We start from the raw sequence: 19,455 nt of genomic DNA on the forward strand, positions 1-19,455 counted from the left end.
TCATGGAGAACTGATGTGATTATTGTGGATTATACTTATGATGCTTTCCAGTCACTTGTATAGGACTGAGGTGATTTTTCTATGATTTGTGATTTCATGAGCTTAGGGTAGGTTATCTATATGTAGTGTCGGGAAGTGGCTTGCAATGGGAGCTAGGGCCCTAAGTGGCTGCCAGGGTAACTCATTATAAGTTGTTTTACTAAGTGATAACAATTACACTAAATGAGAGTAAAATGAACCTAACAAGATTAATTGTATGTTCTCGCCCATGCCTCGAGTGCTAGTATAGACTAGGATGGGAGTAGAGAGAATGCTTGGTTATGACCTTGCATTCCATAGTATGCCTCGTCAGTATGAGAGGATACTAGTGGCTGCAAGGATCACTAGGGACCCGAGATTCCTAAGGGATTGCTCGGGTAACTCCGAACATGATTTGTGCAATGACACTTGCCTACTTATATAGTAGATTCCTATGTGTCTTTGTATGCCTTTGGGCCTAGATGTCGATCTATGTGTTGGAACCTTTGATTTAGTATACTTTTAGGATTTCCTAGACTTAGAGAGTATTTGTGTTATGTGATTTGATATCCTGTTTGGGACTTGAGACTATCTACTTAGCATGGTGGGAGTGGGCCATTTAGGTTCCACGCAGTTGGGTGGTAGTTCTTTTCACTCTTACCATTGAGATCCGTTTGTAGTCACCATGGCTGGAGCATTCCTTATCTGCATTTACTTTCATTCTTTCTATGTATCATTGATGGATGGATATACTTTATGATGTAAATTATATCCTTATTGATGTATGGATGTATCATGTATGGTAGATGATTTCATTTATTTTATTATATGTATCATGGATTTGGAGAGGATGATGTATTTCTATTTTTACATATGTATATTCTTTTAAGCCTTTCGTACCCTGTGATATGTACAGTGGATGAATGAGCATTCTGAATTAATTTGCCAAGAGGCATTCAGAACAAATGTATATTAAAAGGACTTTGAACTTTATAATTATTCTTTCATGTGGATGTGGTAGTTGTTAGACTTAGAATTAATTAAATTTAAATGTGACTCAATGTCTTGGGATCCTTAAGGAATGTAACCTGTTATGTATGTTTATAGTTGATTGTATGTTATTGCTTCCGCTACTATTTGTTTGATGTGTATGATCTATCTTTCTTGTTAAAAAAAAAATGTTTAGCAAACTTGGTAAAACTTTAGGTTAATTCTTTTGGATCTCTTAGCGGGGTGTTACACATGCAACCTAGGTTTTACCTGTTAGGGTTTTGATCTCCTTTTATAAGGATTGATCTTTTTGTAATTTATTAATTCACTTTTCATAATAGCAATTTCTCTTTTTGCTCATCAAGAATGTCTCATCTATGGATCTATGAGTTTTAGCCTCCATAGCTTTTGCTTCTCTCTTTCTATGACAGGTGTTTGTACGCAGGTGATTGTTGGGAGCTGTGGGTTGATCTTTCATCAACTTCAACATGGTATTAGAGCTTCAAATCTTCATGCCCTTGTTCTGTTTATGAGAAGTTTGGCTTGGCTTTTAGTTTTGTGTGTTTTCTTTAAGAGGGTTTCATTTTTTAGAGTTATTTTGTATTGAATCTAGGGGGTCACTAATTTTTGGGTCACTTTAAGCCCAAAATAACATCACTATTAAGCTCAGAGTGCCCAAAAACCCCTATTTTCATATAAAATTTGTCCAATTTGGACACAGTTGGAATTTGAGGCTAAAAAATTTTGCTCCTATATTTGACACGTTTCCTGAGGTAGTGATTTTTCTGATTTTGTGACACGTTTCTTGAGTTGGAAATTTTCAAAAAATTTGTACATAAATTGAGTTGTTTTTGAAAATTGAGATATTTGGCACATTTCTCAAGGCATAGTTTTCTAAATTTTCGCACACAAATGGAGATTTTTTGAAAATCAAGATTTTGTCATGTTTCAAGATGTGATGATTTTGTGATTTTTGGTATGAAAATTGAGATTTGTTTGGCATGTAAATCGAGGATTTGTTGGCACCCAACTCACACACTTCTCGTGGTAATTTTTGGTATTGGTGAACACACTTTTTAACATATTTTGGCATGGACCCTGAGGTGGTAACTTTTTTTGGCTTTTCTAGCACTTTTTTTTACTTACATGTGGTTTTTTGGCCTTAACTTGCTCATTTGGACTTCATTTTTCAATTTGAAAAAAGTGCCAGAAAGCTAATTCTGAGCCCGTTATGATGGTGTAGTTTATTTAAATTTTTGATCCTTTTTGGTGGCCTTTTTTTGTTGAAGTTTTTTCAAGCTTTTCCTAGGAGTATGATGTGGGTTGCCCAAAATGTTGTCTATCTTTTTACTTTTTTGATGCCACATTGGAATTCAGACATTGGCTTGAGGTATTTTCTCTACCCTATTTTGACCCCTCTTTTTTAGGGTCACCTTTTGACCTTAAACTACAAAACCATAATTAAGATGGCTAACTTAGCCTACTCCGTGTCAAAGTTAGAAGTTCTATTTTGCACTTCGAGGGACATATTTTGAGACATTCTATTTTCTAGATTCTGCTCCAAGCACATCCCATTCAATTTTTTTCTTTTCTGGATTCTGATGGATATCTTGGTTGTTTTAGGTTTGCGGATCAATTTTTTTTTGTTTTAGATGATTTTTCATGGGTTGTACTATCTCTTATATCAACCTTATGTCTCTTTTTATCTTTTTTGACATCCTTTTGTAGTATTTTTGCAAACACACTAAGATAACGTGCCACTCTTTTGCATTTTAGGATTTTGCATATTGGAAATCTAATTGAAAAGCTCATTGTTGTTGAAGATCAAAGAGGGAGATTGTTGTAAAAGAATGTTTTTCAATCATTTTTTTGTCATTGATGTCAAACCTACTATTTGTAGGGATGGTATTTTCTTATAAGATCCAAGTACTATCACTTAGTCGATTGATGAAGAGGATTTGATCAACAAGATGTAACAAGAGCACCTAAGGGAAAGGTTGAGTTATGATGATGTAATGAAGTGCAAGGAACAGTTAAGACAATGGTTAAGTAATGTATTGATGCCATACTCAAAGATACAGAGGTTGGTCACACTTAGAAACATTGAAGGAAGAAGTTGTAACAAGGTTGACTGCAAAGCTTAAACTAAGATCATTAGTGGGTGCCGAGCAAGTTAGTTGAAGCTGAGAAAATTTTTAGTAGGAGTCGAGTAAAAAAAATTTCTAGTGTGTACTGAGTGATCTTCAAGTGCTGAGTGAAGATTAGGTGTTGAGCATCAGAAAATTTTCAGTTGGTGCCTAGTGATCTTTAGGTGCCAAGCATAAGGAAAAACTTAGTTGATGTCAAGTAATATAGTATGTGTTGAGCACCAGTATTTCAATAGTGTTGAGCTGTTGCATTATTTCAAAAGATGAAGAATCACCAAATCTAAGCCGACATAGTGGTTACATTGAATTTTGTGAATGAGTTGGAAGATAAGGATGATGAGTTGTTGGCATAGAATCCTATGTAAACCATTTTTGAGCGAATTCTAAAGGATTATTCAAGAAGTTTCTAGAGGAAACAAAATATGGATTAGATGCAATGAATCCTACCTAATCCATGTGAATTGGAAATTAAAAAATGGAAGAATCGAGCAGGAAAAGGTACTCCAAGACTTCTATTTAAGAAGTCATAGACCAAGAAGCAAAGAGCTACTGATACTATTGCTACTGAAGAGCCAAATCTAAAAAGTGGTTAGAAGGGTGTCAAGGAGAAGACATATAGGAGAAGGAAGAGCGCAGAGGCTCTAATTCTATGAGTGGTCATGAAAAGATGATTGCACTGGTACATTGAGTATGGAGACTCAAGGTGACAAAGCTTGAAAGGAGGGAAAACTATCAAGAGTTGCAAAGATTGAAGGCTAGACAAGGGTATGAGCTGAGAAGTGTTCTAAAATCTGCAAGATAAGTTGTATGTTGTAGTCAGGTCAAGATTTTTTAATACTCTCTAGCAATTGTATTAGATTAGAAAATCCTATGGACTTAGGTTGGCCTAGCAACCATTTGTAAATCCTTTCACATGGTGGCATTCTAGGTGATTGTTCAAAAGTCCTTTAACCAGGCCCACTTCTAACAAGGTGGTTAAATCCTCTAACAAGGTCACATTTAACAGTGTGTTGTAAGCCTTTAACATGGCATCACTTCAGAAGGGTGAAAATTGAGTAGCATGTTACTAGTGGTTTTTCCCAAATTGGGTTTCCACGTAAATCATTGTGTCATGTGTTGATTTCTTATGTGTTATAATTGCATGTTGATTTATAGTAACTTGCTGACTAGATAAGTTAAACCTTGGATGAATGAATAGTTGAATGGACCCACTATACTTAGTGAAAAGTTTGAATAGGACATCTGGACCTTGAATAACTGATTCACCCCCCCAGTTATTGTCAAGTGAGTGTTCCTTTCATGACATTAGCCTCATGATGTGTTGATGACACGTGCCTTAATAAGTGTTTGTGCTTCTTTTGCACACTCAATATTCTTGGTTCTTCTTTCTATTTCAGTGTTCATATCTCACCTCTTAGCATAATAGGGGGTTATGTTGGTTATATTTCTTTCTTGGTTCAATGGAGTGAGCTATGTATTTAGTAATTGATCCTATGTACTATATAATTACAGTGACTGGATACCTAGGCATTTTGGTGAGATGGATCATTTACCATATAGACATTCTCTCATTCCTATTTTTGAAGACCATGAAGATACCTTTCATCTTTGATTGATCATCTCTTCAGACTTAGCCTTCTCTACCTGGTCATATTCTATATAGTGGAGGTTTTTCAGATGAACAATTTGGCCGTGTTTGAAGCTTCATGCTTCAATGGTGTTCTTCATGATCATCCTTTTCTTCCTATCTTTTGTAACATTTTATTTCCATCTCTTTTTGGAGTAGGGTTTTTCCCATGTGGTTTTCTCCACTTCTCCTCTTTACAGAGATTTGGTTGTGCTTCGGTACCTCATCATAACTTGTTGCCAGGACCCAAATTTTCTTTTAGTAGTAATTTCTAAGTTTTTAGCTACTACCTAAGTTTATCTTAAGGGGGGGTGTTAGAGTAATAAGATATTGTCTTATTAATTAAATCATTTTTATTTAATTATTAAGTCACTCATTATCTCTAGTTTACTCAAGCTAAACTTTAGGGACATAATAACTAATTATTATCATGTAACTTAGGTTTCATCTATTAGGGTTTTGATCTCCTTTTATAAGGATTGATCTCTTTGTAATTTATTAATTCATTTATGATAATACCAATTTATCTTTTTCCTCATCAAGAATGTCTTATCTATTGATTTGTGAGTTTTAGCCTCCATAGCTTTTGCTTCTTTCTTTTTGTAACAGGTGTTTGCATGTAGGTGATTCTCGGGAGCTGTGGGGTTGATCCTTCATCAACTTCAAGATTACTAATTTACCATATCATAACAATTCTAAGTCAACCTTCTATTTTCTTCATCCTTAGCATCTAGTCTTGCAACAATTTTTTGCTATCATTTTGCATCATTATTTTCTCATCTTCAACTTTCCTCTTTTGTTGTAGTACTTCACACATCCTAGTAGATTGTAGTTCTTCTTCTCTTTTTAGTGATTTCATCTGCTTGGTAAGGCTATGATTTTTTTCCTATAGATCAGCTATGGTAGTATTAGATTCATCAGACATGTTTCCTTCAGACAGTTATTCAGTCACTTCTTCCTACTATGTTGTTTCATTCATTTGTTCGGCAATTCACTTTGTTCTATTCAATGACTACTTTAATTTGTCTTTTATCTCATTGATTTGAATAATGACCATCCTTAACTCTAACTTTTGATTCTCAATAGTCTTGTCAAGCTTATACCTCTTCATATCTTGGATATTTTCTCTTAGGTGGTAAAACATTCAACAAGAGAACTGTGCTCTAATACTAATTATTGGATTATTAAGAAAAGGTAGGATGTTGAGGCAGGGGAATTAGTATCCTCTAAAAATTTTGACTTTAAGAAAATTTAGTGTTGTCCTCTTCACAACTCGATAACCACATATAACACTAACCATAACATTTTTAAACGAAAATAACTTTGTCTAATCTAACTTGCATCAACCATTAAATTATAAACACAAACTCATAAGTTCATCACACATAATGCAAGTATTTGGTTAGAGAGAAAACTGTGGTGGAGATGGTACCCACAAATCCATCACCACTGTAGTAAGAGGGTGCCTTCTTAGGGCTACAATATTTTTTTATCACTTTTGGTGACTTTATTAAGAGTATACAATCAGATCTACTATGATCTACCTTCTTCAAAGATTTTACAACACTATGCTTAGTGTACTTGGTAAGATATTTACATTAAGACTATTAGGTCTACCTTGTGAAAGGATTTAATCTACTATAATGATTATAAAATAGTAGTAAACTGATTTGTATAATGCACCTTACTTTTCCAATCAAATCTCTCTTGTGCATAACTATTTATTACCTTTTGTGACTAATTTTTCAATTCCTCTAAATACTACTTGAATCCTTGATCTCTAATATAATTGACACTTTACTCATCTACCGTTAAAACTTTTTAATAGAAGCATTACCCTTCTTACTCACTTTAACAAAAACTTCAAATGTTTCCTTATAGGTCCTTAAATATATTTCTTTTTCCTCTTTGATCTTTCACCTAATTAGGGTTTATAAACTCTTTAGAAAGTATCACTAATTGAAATCAATGATCTAGAATAGTCCCCATTCCATACTTTTCTTTTCTACATTTTATTGGCCTTCTCTACCTTGAAATCATACAACACTCAATGCGCTCTTACAAATAAATCTTTTCAAATATTTACCTCAATCTATGGGAATCATGTTTCTTAGTAAGATCATTGCACATGGTATTTTGTACCAATTCACATATTTAAGTAACCTCTATTTTACTCGATAAATATATTATTCTTTCTTGGAAGAAATGTTGTCTCTTGATGGTGTCTTTACTTAGTGCTATCTTTCTCAATGAGGTCTCCACTTGAAAAATATAGAATTACTCGATAAGTACCAAGCTTGGGTATAATTATAAACTCATAGATCTCCTCCTTCATTTCTCAGACAATTTAGTGACTTGGTAATAAGGTTCACCGACTAACGTAGTTAGCTCTTTACTATCTTTTTGACACTAATTGGCATGAGTGAATGTTTATGGGAGGAACACTATTATAGGTCCAATCAGCGGTGGAGTGTAGTAATTTTCCAAATATTATCATGAAGAATATCCAAATCTAGATAGGTATAACTTCATCCTACTTTGCCATGTAGGAAAGTAATCTCTGTTCAACTTAGCTACCTCTCTCTTATACATCTTTGGATCTTTAGCTTAAGTTTGTTAAAATTTTACCTCCAAGAACCAATAGCTCTGATACCAATTTCTAGATAAGAAGGGAGGTGGGGGGGGGGGGGGGGGGGGGGGTAAATCAGTTATCTCATTTCCCTTAAACAATTTTCACCTTTAAAAACCTTTCAATAACTAATCTTGCTAATCAGATATAAGTATTCAACCATCTACAATAGTATATAGTAGTATGCATACAAAAATTAGTAAATACCATGAAAAATATTCAATTACAAATTGATACCATTATTTAATATGGAACTTTACTTTGGGTAAAAACTATTGCAGTAGTTATCACCTGTAAATAATTCACTCTTCTAAAGTGAGCTCAATTAAAAGACAACCCTATTAAGGTTATAAATACATTTGCTAAATGAGACCATGTTAGGGGATTTTCACTAAAGATCAACTAGATCTATCACTTTGTAATGAGTGGCCTTGTTAGATGACTTACCAAATTCATTAGAATTCCACCTTACAAGGATTTAAAAATAGGATTGTTAGATCCACTTTAAGAGAATTTATGTTACAATGGTTAGATAGTAACAATGAAATAACCCGATAAAATGTTTAACTATATTTTCCTATTTAGATCTCATTTCATCTCATTTGTCTTCTTCAAACTCTTGTTTGTTGGGTGATCAACACACAATCTTCATCTCATCACTTTTATTCACTTGATTCACAAATTTCTTCACCTCTATTATGCTTGGTAACTCTTCTGTATTTATTCAAAAATCAATAGTAATAATCTTCTTGCTCATCCCTCATGTAGACAATTATTGTCGCTTAATCTCCTTCATCAGGGTTTCCTTGAATTACTCTCATCCATTATCAAATCTCAACTCACATTCATTACATTTGTCACCTAAAAAATGTTTTATGAATCATGCCATCTAGATCTTTACCTTGGAACTTGAACTTTTCTTGGATCACAAACCAATCATTAAATCTTCATCATTTATTTTTATCTAACATTTTTCATCCATTGATTTAACTTTATGACTTTGTTCATGTTAGAAAGTAAATTCCACCAAGATAAGTTGGGGGTGGGGGGGGGTTGGGGGTGGGTGAATTAGTTACCTAATTAAAACAAATTTCAATATCCTTATTAAATTTAAAACATGTAAATAGTAGATACAACAACCATAAAAATATTACCATACACAATAACACCATATTTGTTAACTAGGGAATCCCTTAATCAGAGGGAAAACCCTAGTAGGATGGTACCCACAAAATGATGTACTAATATCTAAGTTCCTTGTTAAAGGATGAACCATATTAGGAGTCAATAATATACATTTAGTACATATCAGTCTTTGTTAGGAGACTTTGAATCCTTGTTAGGAGTTCCAAAAGACATAAGGACCCACTATCCAAACAACTTTATGGAAAGTCCACCAAAATCACTATCCATTTGGCCTTAGTACTACCCTTCTTAGAATAATACAAGTAAAAAATTGTCCACACCAACTTTGTTTCCAAATATAGTCTCTTTTTCAGCTTACTTTTCCTCTACTGCACCAAACACTTCTCTGATCAAAAGACATTCAATATTAGGTTCATTGGATCTCACATACAAGTCTGCATACTTGCATTATACCATCTCATCACTAAATCATAATTCCACCACAACGAAATAATCTTTCCTCTATACTAAGTCCTAAAATAAGTTATTGAGTTGGCCTTGGGGCTTTCTCAATTTACAATAACAATATAGGACTACCTTAATATATTACATTTACACTTTATATTGCAATGTTACATCTTTTCACAATTACAATAAAACTGTCAAATCACAGACTTTAAAACTCTTCACACATGTGACATTTGACCATGCTAACTCAACCACATAATATTTAGCTTGTGTTGTACCTCTGTACAACCTCACTTAACAAGACTCTATTTCTATTAGAGTATATAATCAAAACATCAACAATTGCTCAACGAGTAACTCTGTCTAAAGATTGTCCTCAATAAATCTTGAATATCAGTCCATTATCTTTTATTTTCTGCATGTAAACTTAACCATATCATTAGGACACTTTTTAGAACACATCCTCATCTATGCATAGCCTCATCTTTAATCTTCAAACTACGCAACCTCAAACTCTATTTGCTACTCTATTAGTCTTCATAAAATGACCAGAATGTTTACATCAATGAAAAAAATAGTCATGAATGCAACATAAAACCTCTAAGTTATGTCTCTAACAATGCTAAGATAATCTCCCATATGATATCATCAACGTTTATGCTAACAATCTTCACGTTTGGTATTGATAGTAATATAGATGAAAAATATCTAAGTTCTTTGCATACCAAATATCTCTATTGTATTTGCATCCTCATTCATGCTGACCATGAATGTCCATTGTACTATAGCCAATGCTCATAAGGAAGTTGTTAATCTCCCCCATACATTAGAATATTTTCAAATCCTCTTCATCAACCAAATCTTTTTGTCATAGGAACTTCTCTCCCTTATAGATATTCTTCCCTCATTGACATCAATATACATAAGGACATTTTTATGCAAGGCATCTTTTACAATACTAAATATGAATCTTTCCACAACATTTTACTGTCATAAATTTGACATGAAGAGGGCATAACAACTTCATCCATTTCAATACCAACTTGAATATGTTAATTTCCATCCATGTACCTAATGAAATCATATTAATTTTTTTCTCTCTAAAATCATTTGCAACCAATTTGGTTTGGCATTTTTCCCATTATTTCCAAACATGACATAGAAGATTTAAGTTTACATTAAAGGGACCAAGCCAAACTTGTAAATCAGATTTTATTTTCTAAGGTAAAAATCTACACTTTGGAAACCAAACATAAATCTGCATTGATGTAAACTGCCCAGAGATCCTTGGAACAAGGATAAAAATAAGCCAAGATAAAAAATTTCTTTAAACAAGTATGGATATATATGACATACAACATACAAGGATCAAAATATTGCAACGGAAGACTTAGCCAACCCTCCAAACATCAACAGATCTCCAAATGCCACTATTGCACAAAATGACAACTAAGGAAGACAACAAACCAAAGATGACAATAGAAAACAAAACCTTTGATCTATTGAAGCCTGGTAATTCAAGTAGTCCTAAAGGGTACTTAAATCACCTAATCATGTTCTCTAAAAAATAGTGGAGATGCCCCCATTTTTCACATGAGAAGACACAAATGATAGTCTCGTGCTAGGAAATGCAATGTACCATGCAAGAAACTACCCTCTCACATGAAGGAATACTGGCCTAGTCACCAAACTCTTAGAACTAGTGTCAAGTCCTGCGTGAGGAAGTACAAAGAACCACGTGAAGAAGTGAAAAGAGCCACACAAGGAAACATACAAAGCCATGCAAGAAAACATAGAAAAATACACAAGAAAATGCAGAAAACCATGGAAAACTTCACACTCATGTGAAAAATCACATCAAAAAATAAGGAAAACTAAGATGAAAAGAAGATAAAACTATTCCTCCACACCAGGGAGTACTGGATCCACAATTTGAGGCTCAAATACTCGAACACAATAACTGCAAGATGAAAATTGCATCTAACCATCTAAACATAACAGTAAAGGAAAGAACTGAAAGCAACATCACAATGTACTAAACAACAAACTAAGTGTGCAGTTCCTCCCCACCATAATAGCATCATGAGACCTCAAAGGCCCTAGCCATCCCCCACACATTACATCCCAAACTACCAACTATATAGTCAGAGCTATCTTATGAGGATGTCACTACTAAAGTGTAATAACATCATAAGAATAGGAAATCTAACATGCTAATCCAATAAGCAATAGATACTCCAACTAAGCAAATAACATCATCTAATCATATGCTAGACATCATAATAAGGGAATGAATCAAATAAACTATCATCTTCTAAACATGATATCTAAGCATTCTAATGAAAGCATAAATCACAAGAGAGCATACTTTAGAACCTAAAATATCAAGTGAAAACATCCAACAATGGTTGCATTGGAACAATAGACCATCTTTGTACATCAGTCCCTAGCAGTGGTATAGGTAGCTATGCCACCCAACCACGTAAAACCCATAGGTCCACTCCCACCATGCTGATGGAGATAATGATCCAACCACAAACACAGATAAAGAAAACATCCATGGCTAACACTCATGCCAGACAATAAGAGGATCACAACCAAGATCATGAGACAATGCAAGTACAACTGGTCTTGGTCAGACATTCAATGGGTTACTATATAGGGAATTGCCTCAAGGAGAAATAACATGGCATCAAGTAGCCCAAGCTAGTGGGGTGTTGAGGTCAACTTCCCAACAAAAGGCTCACACACTTTATCCTTGAACTTAATCGAGTGCTCACACATTTTAATTATCTTAAGTTTTATTACCACCCAATATTTTAATTTAATTATCACTAATTAAGCTTTCTACCTGTCAACTTGGGAAAAGTCACTAGAATTGTAGTAGAAACCCCTCCATAAACCTACCCTACCCTACCCATACTCATCCCATGATGAGCACCCATAGACATGCATATTCCCAACCCAACACAAAAGATACAACTCAACTGAATAACAACTTGGGAGTTTGAGACTCTTAAGTCACCCGATAAACTCACATGTATGTGCTCATCAATTGGTGCACCACCATCATGAATATCAAAACACAAGGATTGGATGAGAGCACAAGCAATAAAACACAACCAAAAAATAGCTTGGGAGAACAGATGTGGCATGCATCCCATTGCAACATAAAAGTGCAACAATAGTCTAACTGACATCCAAACAGATGATCCAGATCCACGAGCAACATCATGCCAAGAAAACCTAAGAAAATAGGGTGACACACAAATGAGGTAAAAACCTCCAAAGCTAAAAAAATTTGAAATTAAAACCCATTTGGTCTTAGGGCACAAAATCCATGAAAATCCAACAAAAATTAGGTTTGAACACCATATGCAAAAATGTCTAGCATAACAGTGTGAAACTCCAAACCCTTATCCCAAAAATAGGGAAAAGGTTCATACCTAACCAACTGGGTAGAACCAACAATTAGAAAGGGAGGAGAATACTAGTTCTTAGCCTCCTAACACATAGCTCTTAGAAACATAACCAGAAATAGAGCTAAAACACAAAAATGGAAGAGCCCTACCTAATAGCAAAATGGGTAGAATACAATAAAACAAATAATTTGCTGAAGCTACTAGAAATCATGGCAAATCAAGATCTCCTCGAGCTGGATCCAATAAGACTGATCTCACGAAGATTCCACGCCTATAGCTCTCACAATGAATTGAAACGCAATCCTCTAGAAGAGGATTTTAGAAAAAAACTCTCAATTTTGTAATTTGCAAAAGTTAGAAGTGAGGAATTAATTTCCTCTTTCAATACTTATTCACTTTTTGAGTGAATAATTGATTAGGGAAAATAACCAATTAAATTAGTTGGACCACGAATCAACCCAAATGAAAACAAGTTATTCCAAGTAATTGGAAATCCTCTATGGAAAAACTGCCATAAATTAAAAATCAATTAAATAAAGCCCGAAAAACCCAAAATCACAAAAATTCCTTAACAATCTTTGCTACAATGTGAACCTCTAAATGCATAGACACGTTCATAGGTCTAGTCACATAATGCAAATGAGTCTAGATTTATCAAATCACCAGAAGGTTTACTTTAACATTTAATAAGATCTGTTGACCATATAGGGACAAAATTAGCAAATATGAATAGTTGAATCACTAACTCCATATGCCACTGCTAGGGATATCAATCTTGCACACTAAAATACATGATCAAGTGCAATTGCATATAATATCATAGCCGAAGCAATAAGTGCATTAAATAACCTAATTTAACAATTTATTCAATTATATTGAAATAGTCCATTTACATTACTCATGTTCGCATAAAGCATAATGAAACAAGAATAAAGTAGATAATTATGGCATTAAATCCACATATAACCAAATTAGAGATATGTTCAAACACTAGATAACCAAATATTATCATAAAACATACTGTCATCTCAAAATTGCATCGACATGCAAATATGATCAGTTGAACAACATAGTAATCTAACATCTATGATACTGAAATCAAAGTATAACATCTGATCCTTAGGTCATCTCAAATGTATAAATCACATGAGTACAAGTATCTATCAAATAAAAATAAACAAGGTACATACTGCAAACATGAGAGACATTACATCCTCCCCACTAGGCATAGGGTTACTCCTAGAAGCTGGCAAAAAGATAGGCATACAATCCTCTCAATCTTATAGCATCTTCCCAAGTAGAAGAGTCTCATCGCTCAGGTCCCACTAGACCCTTACCTACTTTATGTCATGACCTCTCAAAGTCAGCCTCCGATGCTAAAGGATATGAATGGGCTCCAAAGAAAGCTTCCTGTCCTCCACCTGCAAAGCATCACAATCAAGAACATGGATCACATCAAGAATATACTATCTCAAAATAGAAACATGGAAAACATCATGGATGTACGATAGGCTAGGTGACAATGCTGGTCGATAAGCAACATGACCAATACTCTTGAGGATCTTAAATGGTCTAACAAAACCTGGCACTAACTTAGAGCCTTTCCCATAATGGATGGGGCTCTTCCTCGAATGCACTCTCAAAAACACCCTATCACCAATAAAAAAGTGACGATCCAACCTATGAGCATCTACATACTTCTTCTACCTATCCTAAGCAGTAACCAAATGTTCTCTAATATGAAAAACTTACTATTCCATATCCTAAAGCATCTCTGGACCTAATAGTACTCAGTCCTACAAACAATCCCAACTCAAAGGGGTATGACACGGTCTACTATACAATGCCTAAGAAGATGACATGCCAAGGGAACTATGATACCCATTGTTGTACGCAAATAAAAATGGAGAAATAAAGAATAGATTTGATGAAGCATTCAAAAATACCAAAAATGAGAAATTTATCTCCACTAATATTCATCACCAATTTTACTATCACAATCTGAATTTTCTGTTCCCAGCCTGCTCCGCAATTTCATAGAACAAAAAATTGCATTCTCATTTTGAGTAGATTAACTCAATACCACTATATGTGAATTGGAAACCATGGTTACTAAGCTGGAATCTTTCAATAGACTACATCATCAAACAATAACTAGTTCCCAATTCCATTCTCTATGAATATTTTTTATTGGGTTTTGTAACCAATACATATGGTCTCCAATTTTAAGATATTGAAACCATTTTCTCATAGCAGATTTAAACTGGCCTTTAATACCCAAAACTGATACCATGAAGAAGGGAGTTAGAACTAAATCATAATTTTAAAACAAAACTTGTAGTCTTCAATAATTGAAATAGAGAATCGATATCATAAAGATTAGTGTTGATCTCAGATTGGTTTTAACTAATGAGTTTCTATACACTTAAGTCATCTACTTAGTTCATACTAAACAAGTAACATATGCTGAGCATAACATATAAGTTAGTGCATGCCAAGTAAATAGTGAGTTTTGAGCCACTCAAGTGCCAAGTCACTCAGATGTCAAGCAGATAGTATGTGTCAAATGATTTAAGTACCAAGCAAGTAGTGCATGCCGAGTCACTTAGATGTTGAGTGACAACATTGAAGTAACAATTAGTGCCAAGCACCAAGGACTTCAGATGCCGAGTAATACAATATTGACATAGTTGTTTGTATTGGCTCAAATTATTATGTAAACCTTTTTTGGGTGACTTAAGTATTGTTTTACGATCTTTTTTGATAAGGACAAATCTTAGTTGTGAATCCCTATGCATGACATGGATCCAATTAGAAAAAGGGAAGGTTTAAGCAACAATATGGGTGAATCACTACCATTGATTCATACCTAACCCTAAATCAATGAGGAATTCTTAAGGAAAATGAACCCTAAACTTTATAGAGTGTGGAAGGGAATGCTAAGTTGAATTGAAGAGAGTTTTCATGCACAAACAGGGCATCCATGGTGATTAAGGTGTTATGAATTGAGTTACATTGTAGAATCAATTAGAAGGAGAATAGAGGAAAGGAAATAGAGGAAAATAAAGGTACATCTGTTAAAAAAAATCAAGTGCACATCAGTTTAGAGGTGATTTGACATCAAGCAATAGAGTGCTAACTGCAAGATCATTGCTGAGACATTTTAATAGGTGAATCAGTCAAATCTCTTAACAGAGTAGTCCTAGTAGGCTTTTTAAAATCCTTTAACAGGGTGCTTACTTCATTGTAAGTTAAAGACCTCTTACCAGACACACTTTTAGCAAGGTGTTCTAAATCCTTTAATAGGGTAAGATCTAACAATGTTGTAAGCCTTTAATAGGGAAGACCTTTCATAGGGTAGATCATGTTTCATGATCAAACATTGTAACCTTCATTGGATACACTTTAATACTATAGTAGTGAAGATTTGTGGGTATCATCCCCACCCTAGTTTTACCTTCTCCTTGGAGGGTTTCTAGGTAACCAAATATCTTGTTTCATACACGTGTTGAATGTTTTACTTTCATTCTATGGATGTATATGTTTAATTTGGTATTTTAGTTTATATGAATAGATTGCGAGATGGATGTGTGGTGAATAGTTGTAGAGGTTGAAAGTTTTAAGTGTCGTTTCACCCCCCCCCAGAGTTTACTTTCCTATTGTATTTCCAAAAATTGGTATCAGAGCATAGTTCTTTGAAAGTAAAGCTTTGTAGCTTTGAAGAAAGATCTTGGAGATGGAAGTCTACAAGTTGGGAAAGACTATTGAGAACTAGATAATTAAAATACAACTTGCCCTATATTAGCTGAATGAAGCAAGAGATGAATTAAAGAAATCATTGAAGATAAGGAAAGAAATTTCTATTCAAGAGAATGAAACACAATACCAAGAGATTGACACTACTGAATTATTTGTAAATGGAAACTCCAATGAATTTGATGCAACAGTTGCAAACCTGACGAAAAAGAAATGAACCCTATCTAAAGATGTCAGAAATCTAAAGAGAGAATAAGAGATCTAATTAGTATTGCTATGTGAAGTGACTGAGTAGAAAAGAAAGCTAAAGAGGAAAAAATCATGATTGAAGATGACAAAAGGATTTTGACCAATAGACTGGAGGAGAAAACATTAGGCACATGAATGCAAAACCAAGACCACAAGCTCAGAAAGATTTGAAGGATACTACTATAACTACCAGAAGTATGGACATAGAACATATGAGTGCAGATCCAAGTCTAAATGGTCATCAAACAAGTACACAAAGGTAAGGCATAATGAAAACTCTTATAATTAGAATTATAATACAAGGTATAGTTGTCATTACTGTCAAGAATATCGACATGTTGTTGAAAATTGCATAAGAACACATTTTAGAAGTGACTATAGTAGATTGTTGAGTCAAACCACATGTTTTAGCTATTTAAAAACTAGTCACATAAGCAAAAATTGTCCAACAAGGTCAAAGGCACCAAGCAGTGAGTTCAACAAAGGCAAAGGAAATGTAGATGTTGAGAATGTTAGAGATGAGATGAACAAGACATGGAAGTAAATGGAAGATTGTAGCACATCAAATGTAGAAGGGATCACTTCACCCAATGGGTCAAGTGATCACACCTCCTCCAATTAAGCAATCAAGAGGTAAGTGGGACTGATATCTAAAAGGGTATACTTTACATCAGTTCCAAGGATTTAGTGCTAAAAAGATTACATATGCATGAAGAAAGATGCAAAGTATTGTTAAGAATCAAGAAAAAATCTTTTAGTTTTGTTAATTTTCATGTTGCTGCCGAGCATGAAAAGTTTCACTATGGTTGCCAAGTGAAATATTAGTTGATACTGAGCTATCAAAGTTCTTAGTGTTGATTGAGCTCATAGTGGTTGTTGACTAGAAAGGAAACTTCATGGAATCCAAGTGAGTTGAAATCTTTATTGAAATTGAGCTTACAATTGTGTAAGCACTAAGCATTAATTGTAAGGTTTTGAGGTCTATATGATTGATTTCTACTCATTTGACATTATTCAAATTTGAAGGAGCACACGAAGAGATAAAGAAGAACTAGAGAAATTATTTTGAGCTTTTGCAAACAAATTCAAAAGTCACCCGACACCATCAGTACAAAATTGTAAAGGTATTTATGGAGTGCCAAGTTACGCAGTTTGAATTTTTCAAAACTTAGTTTTATGAAATGATGTCTAGTTCTTCAGCAACTAAGGTTGTAGAGGGAAATGAATTTTTTAATGTGTAATTGATAATTAATGAGATTAAACAACTTAATTTCAAAGCTATACCTCACATAGCTTATAAACAAGATCCATCTGGTCTGTTGTCAATGATACCATCGAAAGTCTTAATGATCAAAGACTTTAGATGCTGCTATACATGTAAGGTTGGAAGCATAGGAGACACAAAAATTAGGGAGATATATGGGAAATTTTGTGAAAATGGAGTGTTGAAGGAAGAATTCAAAATTTTTGAGAAGAAAGGGTTAACCCATACCCTAGATTTCCCCGACATCTTCAAAATAGAATGGATAAAGATAGTTTTGAGCAGGATACATGATAAGTCTATTTGGTTAGAGAATAGGTTGGTGAAAATCACCAAGAAAATTATACATAGGGTTACAATGTATCCAACCCTAGATCGACCAAAGACATTGAAAAGTAAAGCAAAAGAGGTATTTAAAAGGAATACAAGGGTTGTGTGAAATAAACGAGAGATGACAATAGATACAATCATAGATCCTTTAATTGCTTTTGTAGTGAGGATAATAGCACATAAGTTCTATCAATCCAACAGGCTTAACAATGTTCCATGTATTCCAGTGGATGTGGGATACAAATTAGCGATGAAAAATTGTACTTATGATCTTGTCGAGTTGCAGTTGCAATAATTGATTGAAAATTTGGGAGCCATAAGGAAGACCAAAAGTGCACAATGAAAATTTGGATCTATTCTTGTATGTATATTCTTTTATGTACAATATACATTTCCTACTTTTAGTAAAGTTGCATGGAAGGTAAATAGGTCTATTGCAGTACAAATAGGTGAATTCATTGAGCAACTAGGAGATAATTTTGAGTTACTCATGACAAGCTACTTTGAAGACTTCAAGCAGTCAATGAAGAAAAGACTGAGGATACCAGTTTCACTAGTGGAGAAACATTTTAATTATGTTTGCTTCCTAGTTGACACTGACTATACATATGTCCAGGCATCAGTTCCTAGAGTTAGATGGTTAAGACCATTGGGATATGAAATTAACACTAATGAAGCCTCTGCAACAATAATAACATTACTTGTAGAAGAAGTGGACAAGAAGGGTAAAACTTTTGGGAACTATGATGTGGCCAAGTCAAAAATCACAATGGTCTTAAAGACTGCTTTAGTGATTAGAAAGAAGAACAAGATGGTAAAGAAACTGAAAGAGAAATTTGGTGAAGGGGCAGAAGAAGATGAAGATGATGATGATGAAGAAGAAGAAGAAGAAGAGAATGCATATGCCCAAGCACCACATGCCATCATCCAAGGTCAAGAAAAGGACCAACAAGAAGAGGAAGTAGAAATTGTAGAAGGTGTGGAGGGAGAAGAAGCTAGTGAAGCACCTACAACTACTGAACAAAAGAAAAGAAAAGCTAAGGCACCTACAAAAAACAAACCAAAGAAGGTTGCAAAACCTACTTAGCCTATAGTACTTGAAACTAGGGCTAGAAAAAGGTCCACTACACAAAAGGCTAAGGAAGTAGCCAAGCCAAAGGAGAAAAGAGCTAGTCAAGCTAGCAAGGGTGAAGAGTCTCAGAAGAGACTGAGGAGAAAATATGTTGCTCTAGTTGAATTTGATGAAGAGAAGATTGAATCTAATGAAAACAACCAGTTTCAAGTGGTAAGTTATAGTTCTTCTTTAGATTTATATAATCTATGTGAGAATATTAGAAATCATGCTGATCTATCTGGATTCTCTCACATTGAGTTTGAAAAACTTCGGAAGATTGAAATGAATCAAGTTGAAGAGGTAGTATATGCTATGATGG

General features: G+C 34.2%; 1 pseudogene; it reads right to left on the reverse strand.

The window, feature by feature from the left end:
- Window positions 1-10,900: 10,900 nt before the first annotated feature.
- The window catches only part of LOC149569238 (uncharacterized), a 47,014-nt pseudogene continuing 38,459 nt past the window's right edge, over window positions 10,901-19,455 (reverse strand).

Source organism: Cupressus sempervirens, chromosome 3 (assembly GCF_028749045.1).
Source record: "Cupressus sempervirens isolate cs-2001-9-10 chromosome 3, ASM2874904v1, whole genome shotgun sequence".
In the NCBI taxonomy this organism is placed as follows: Eukaryota; Viridiplantae; Streptophyta; class Pinopsida; order Cupressales; family Cupressaceae; genus Cupressus; species Cupressus sempervirens.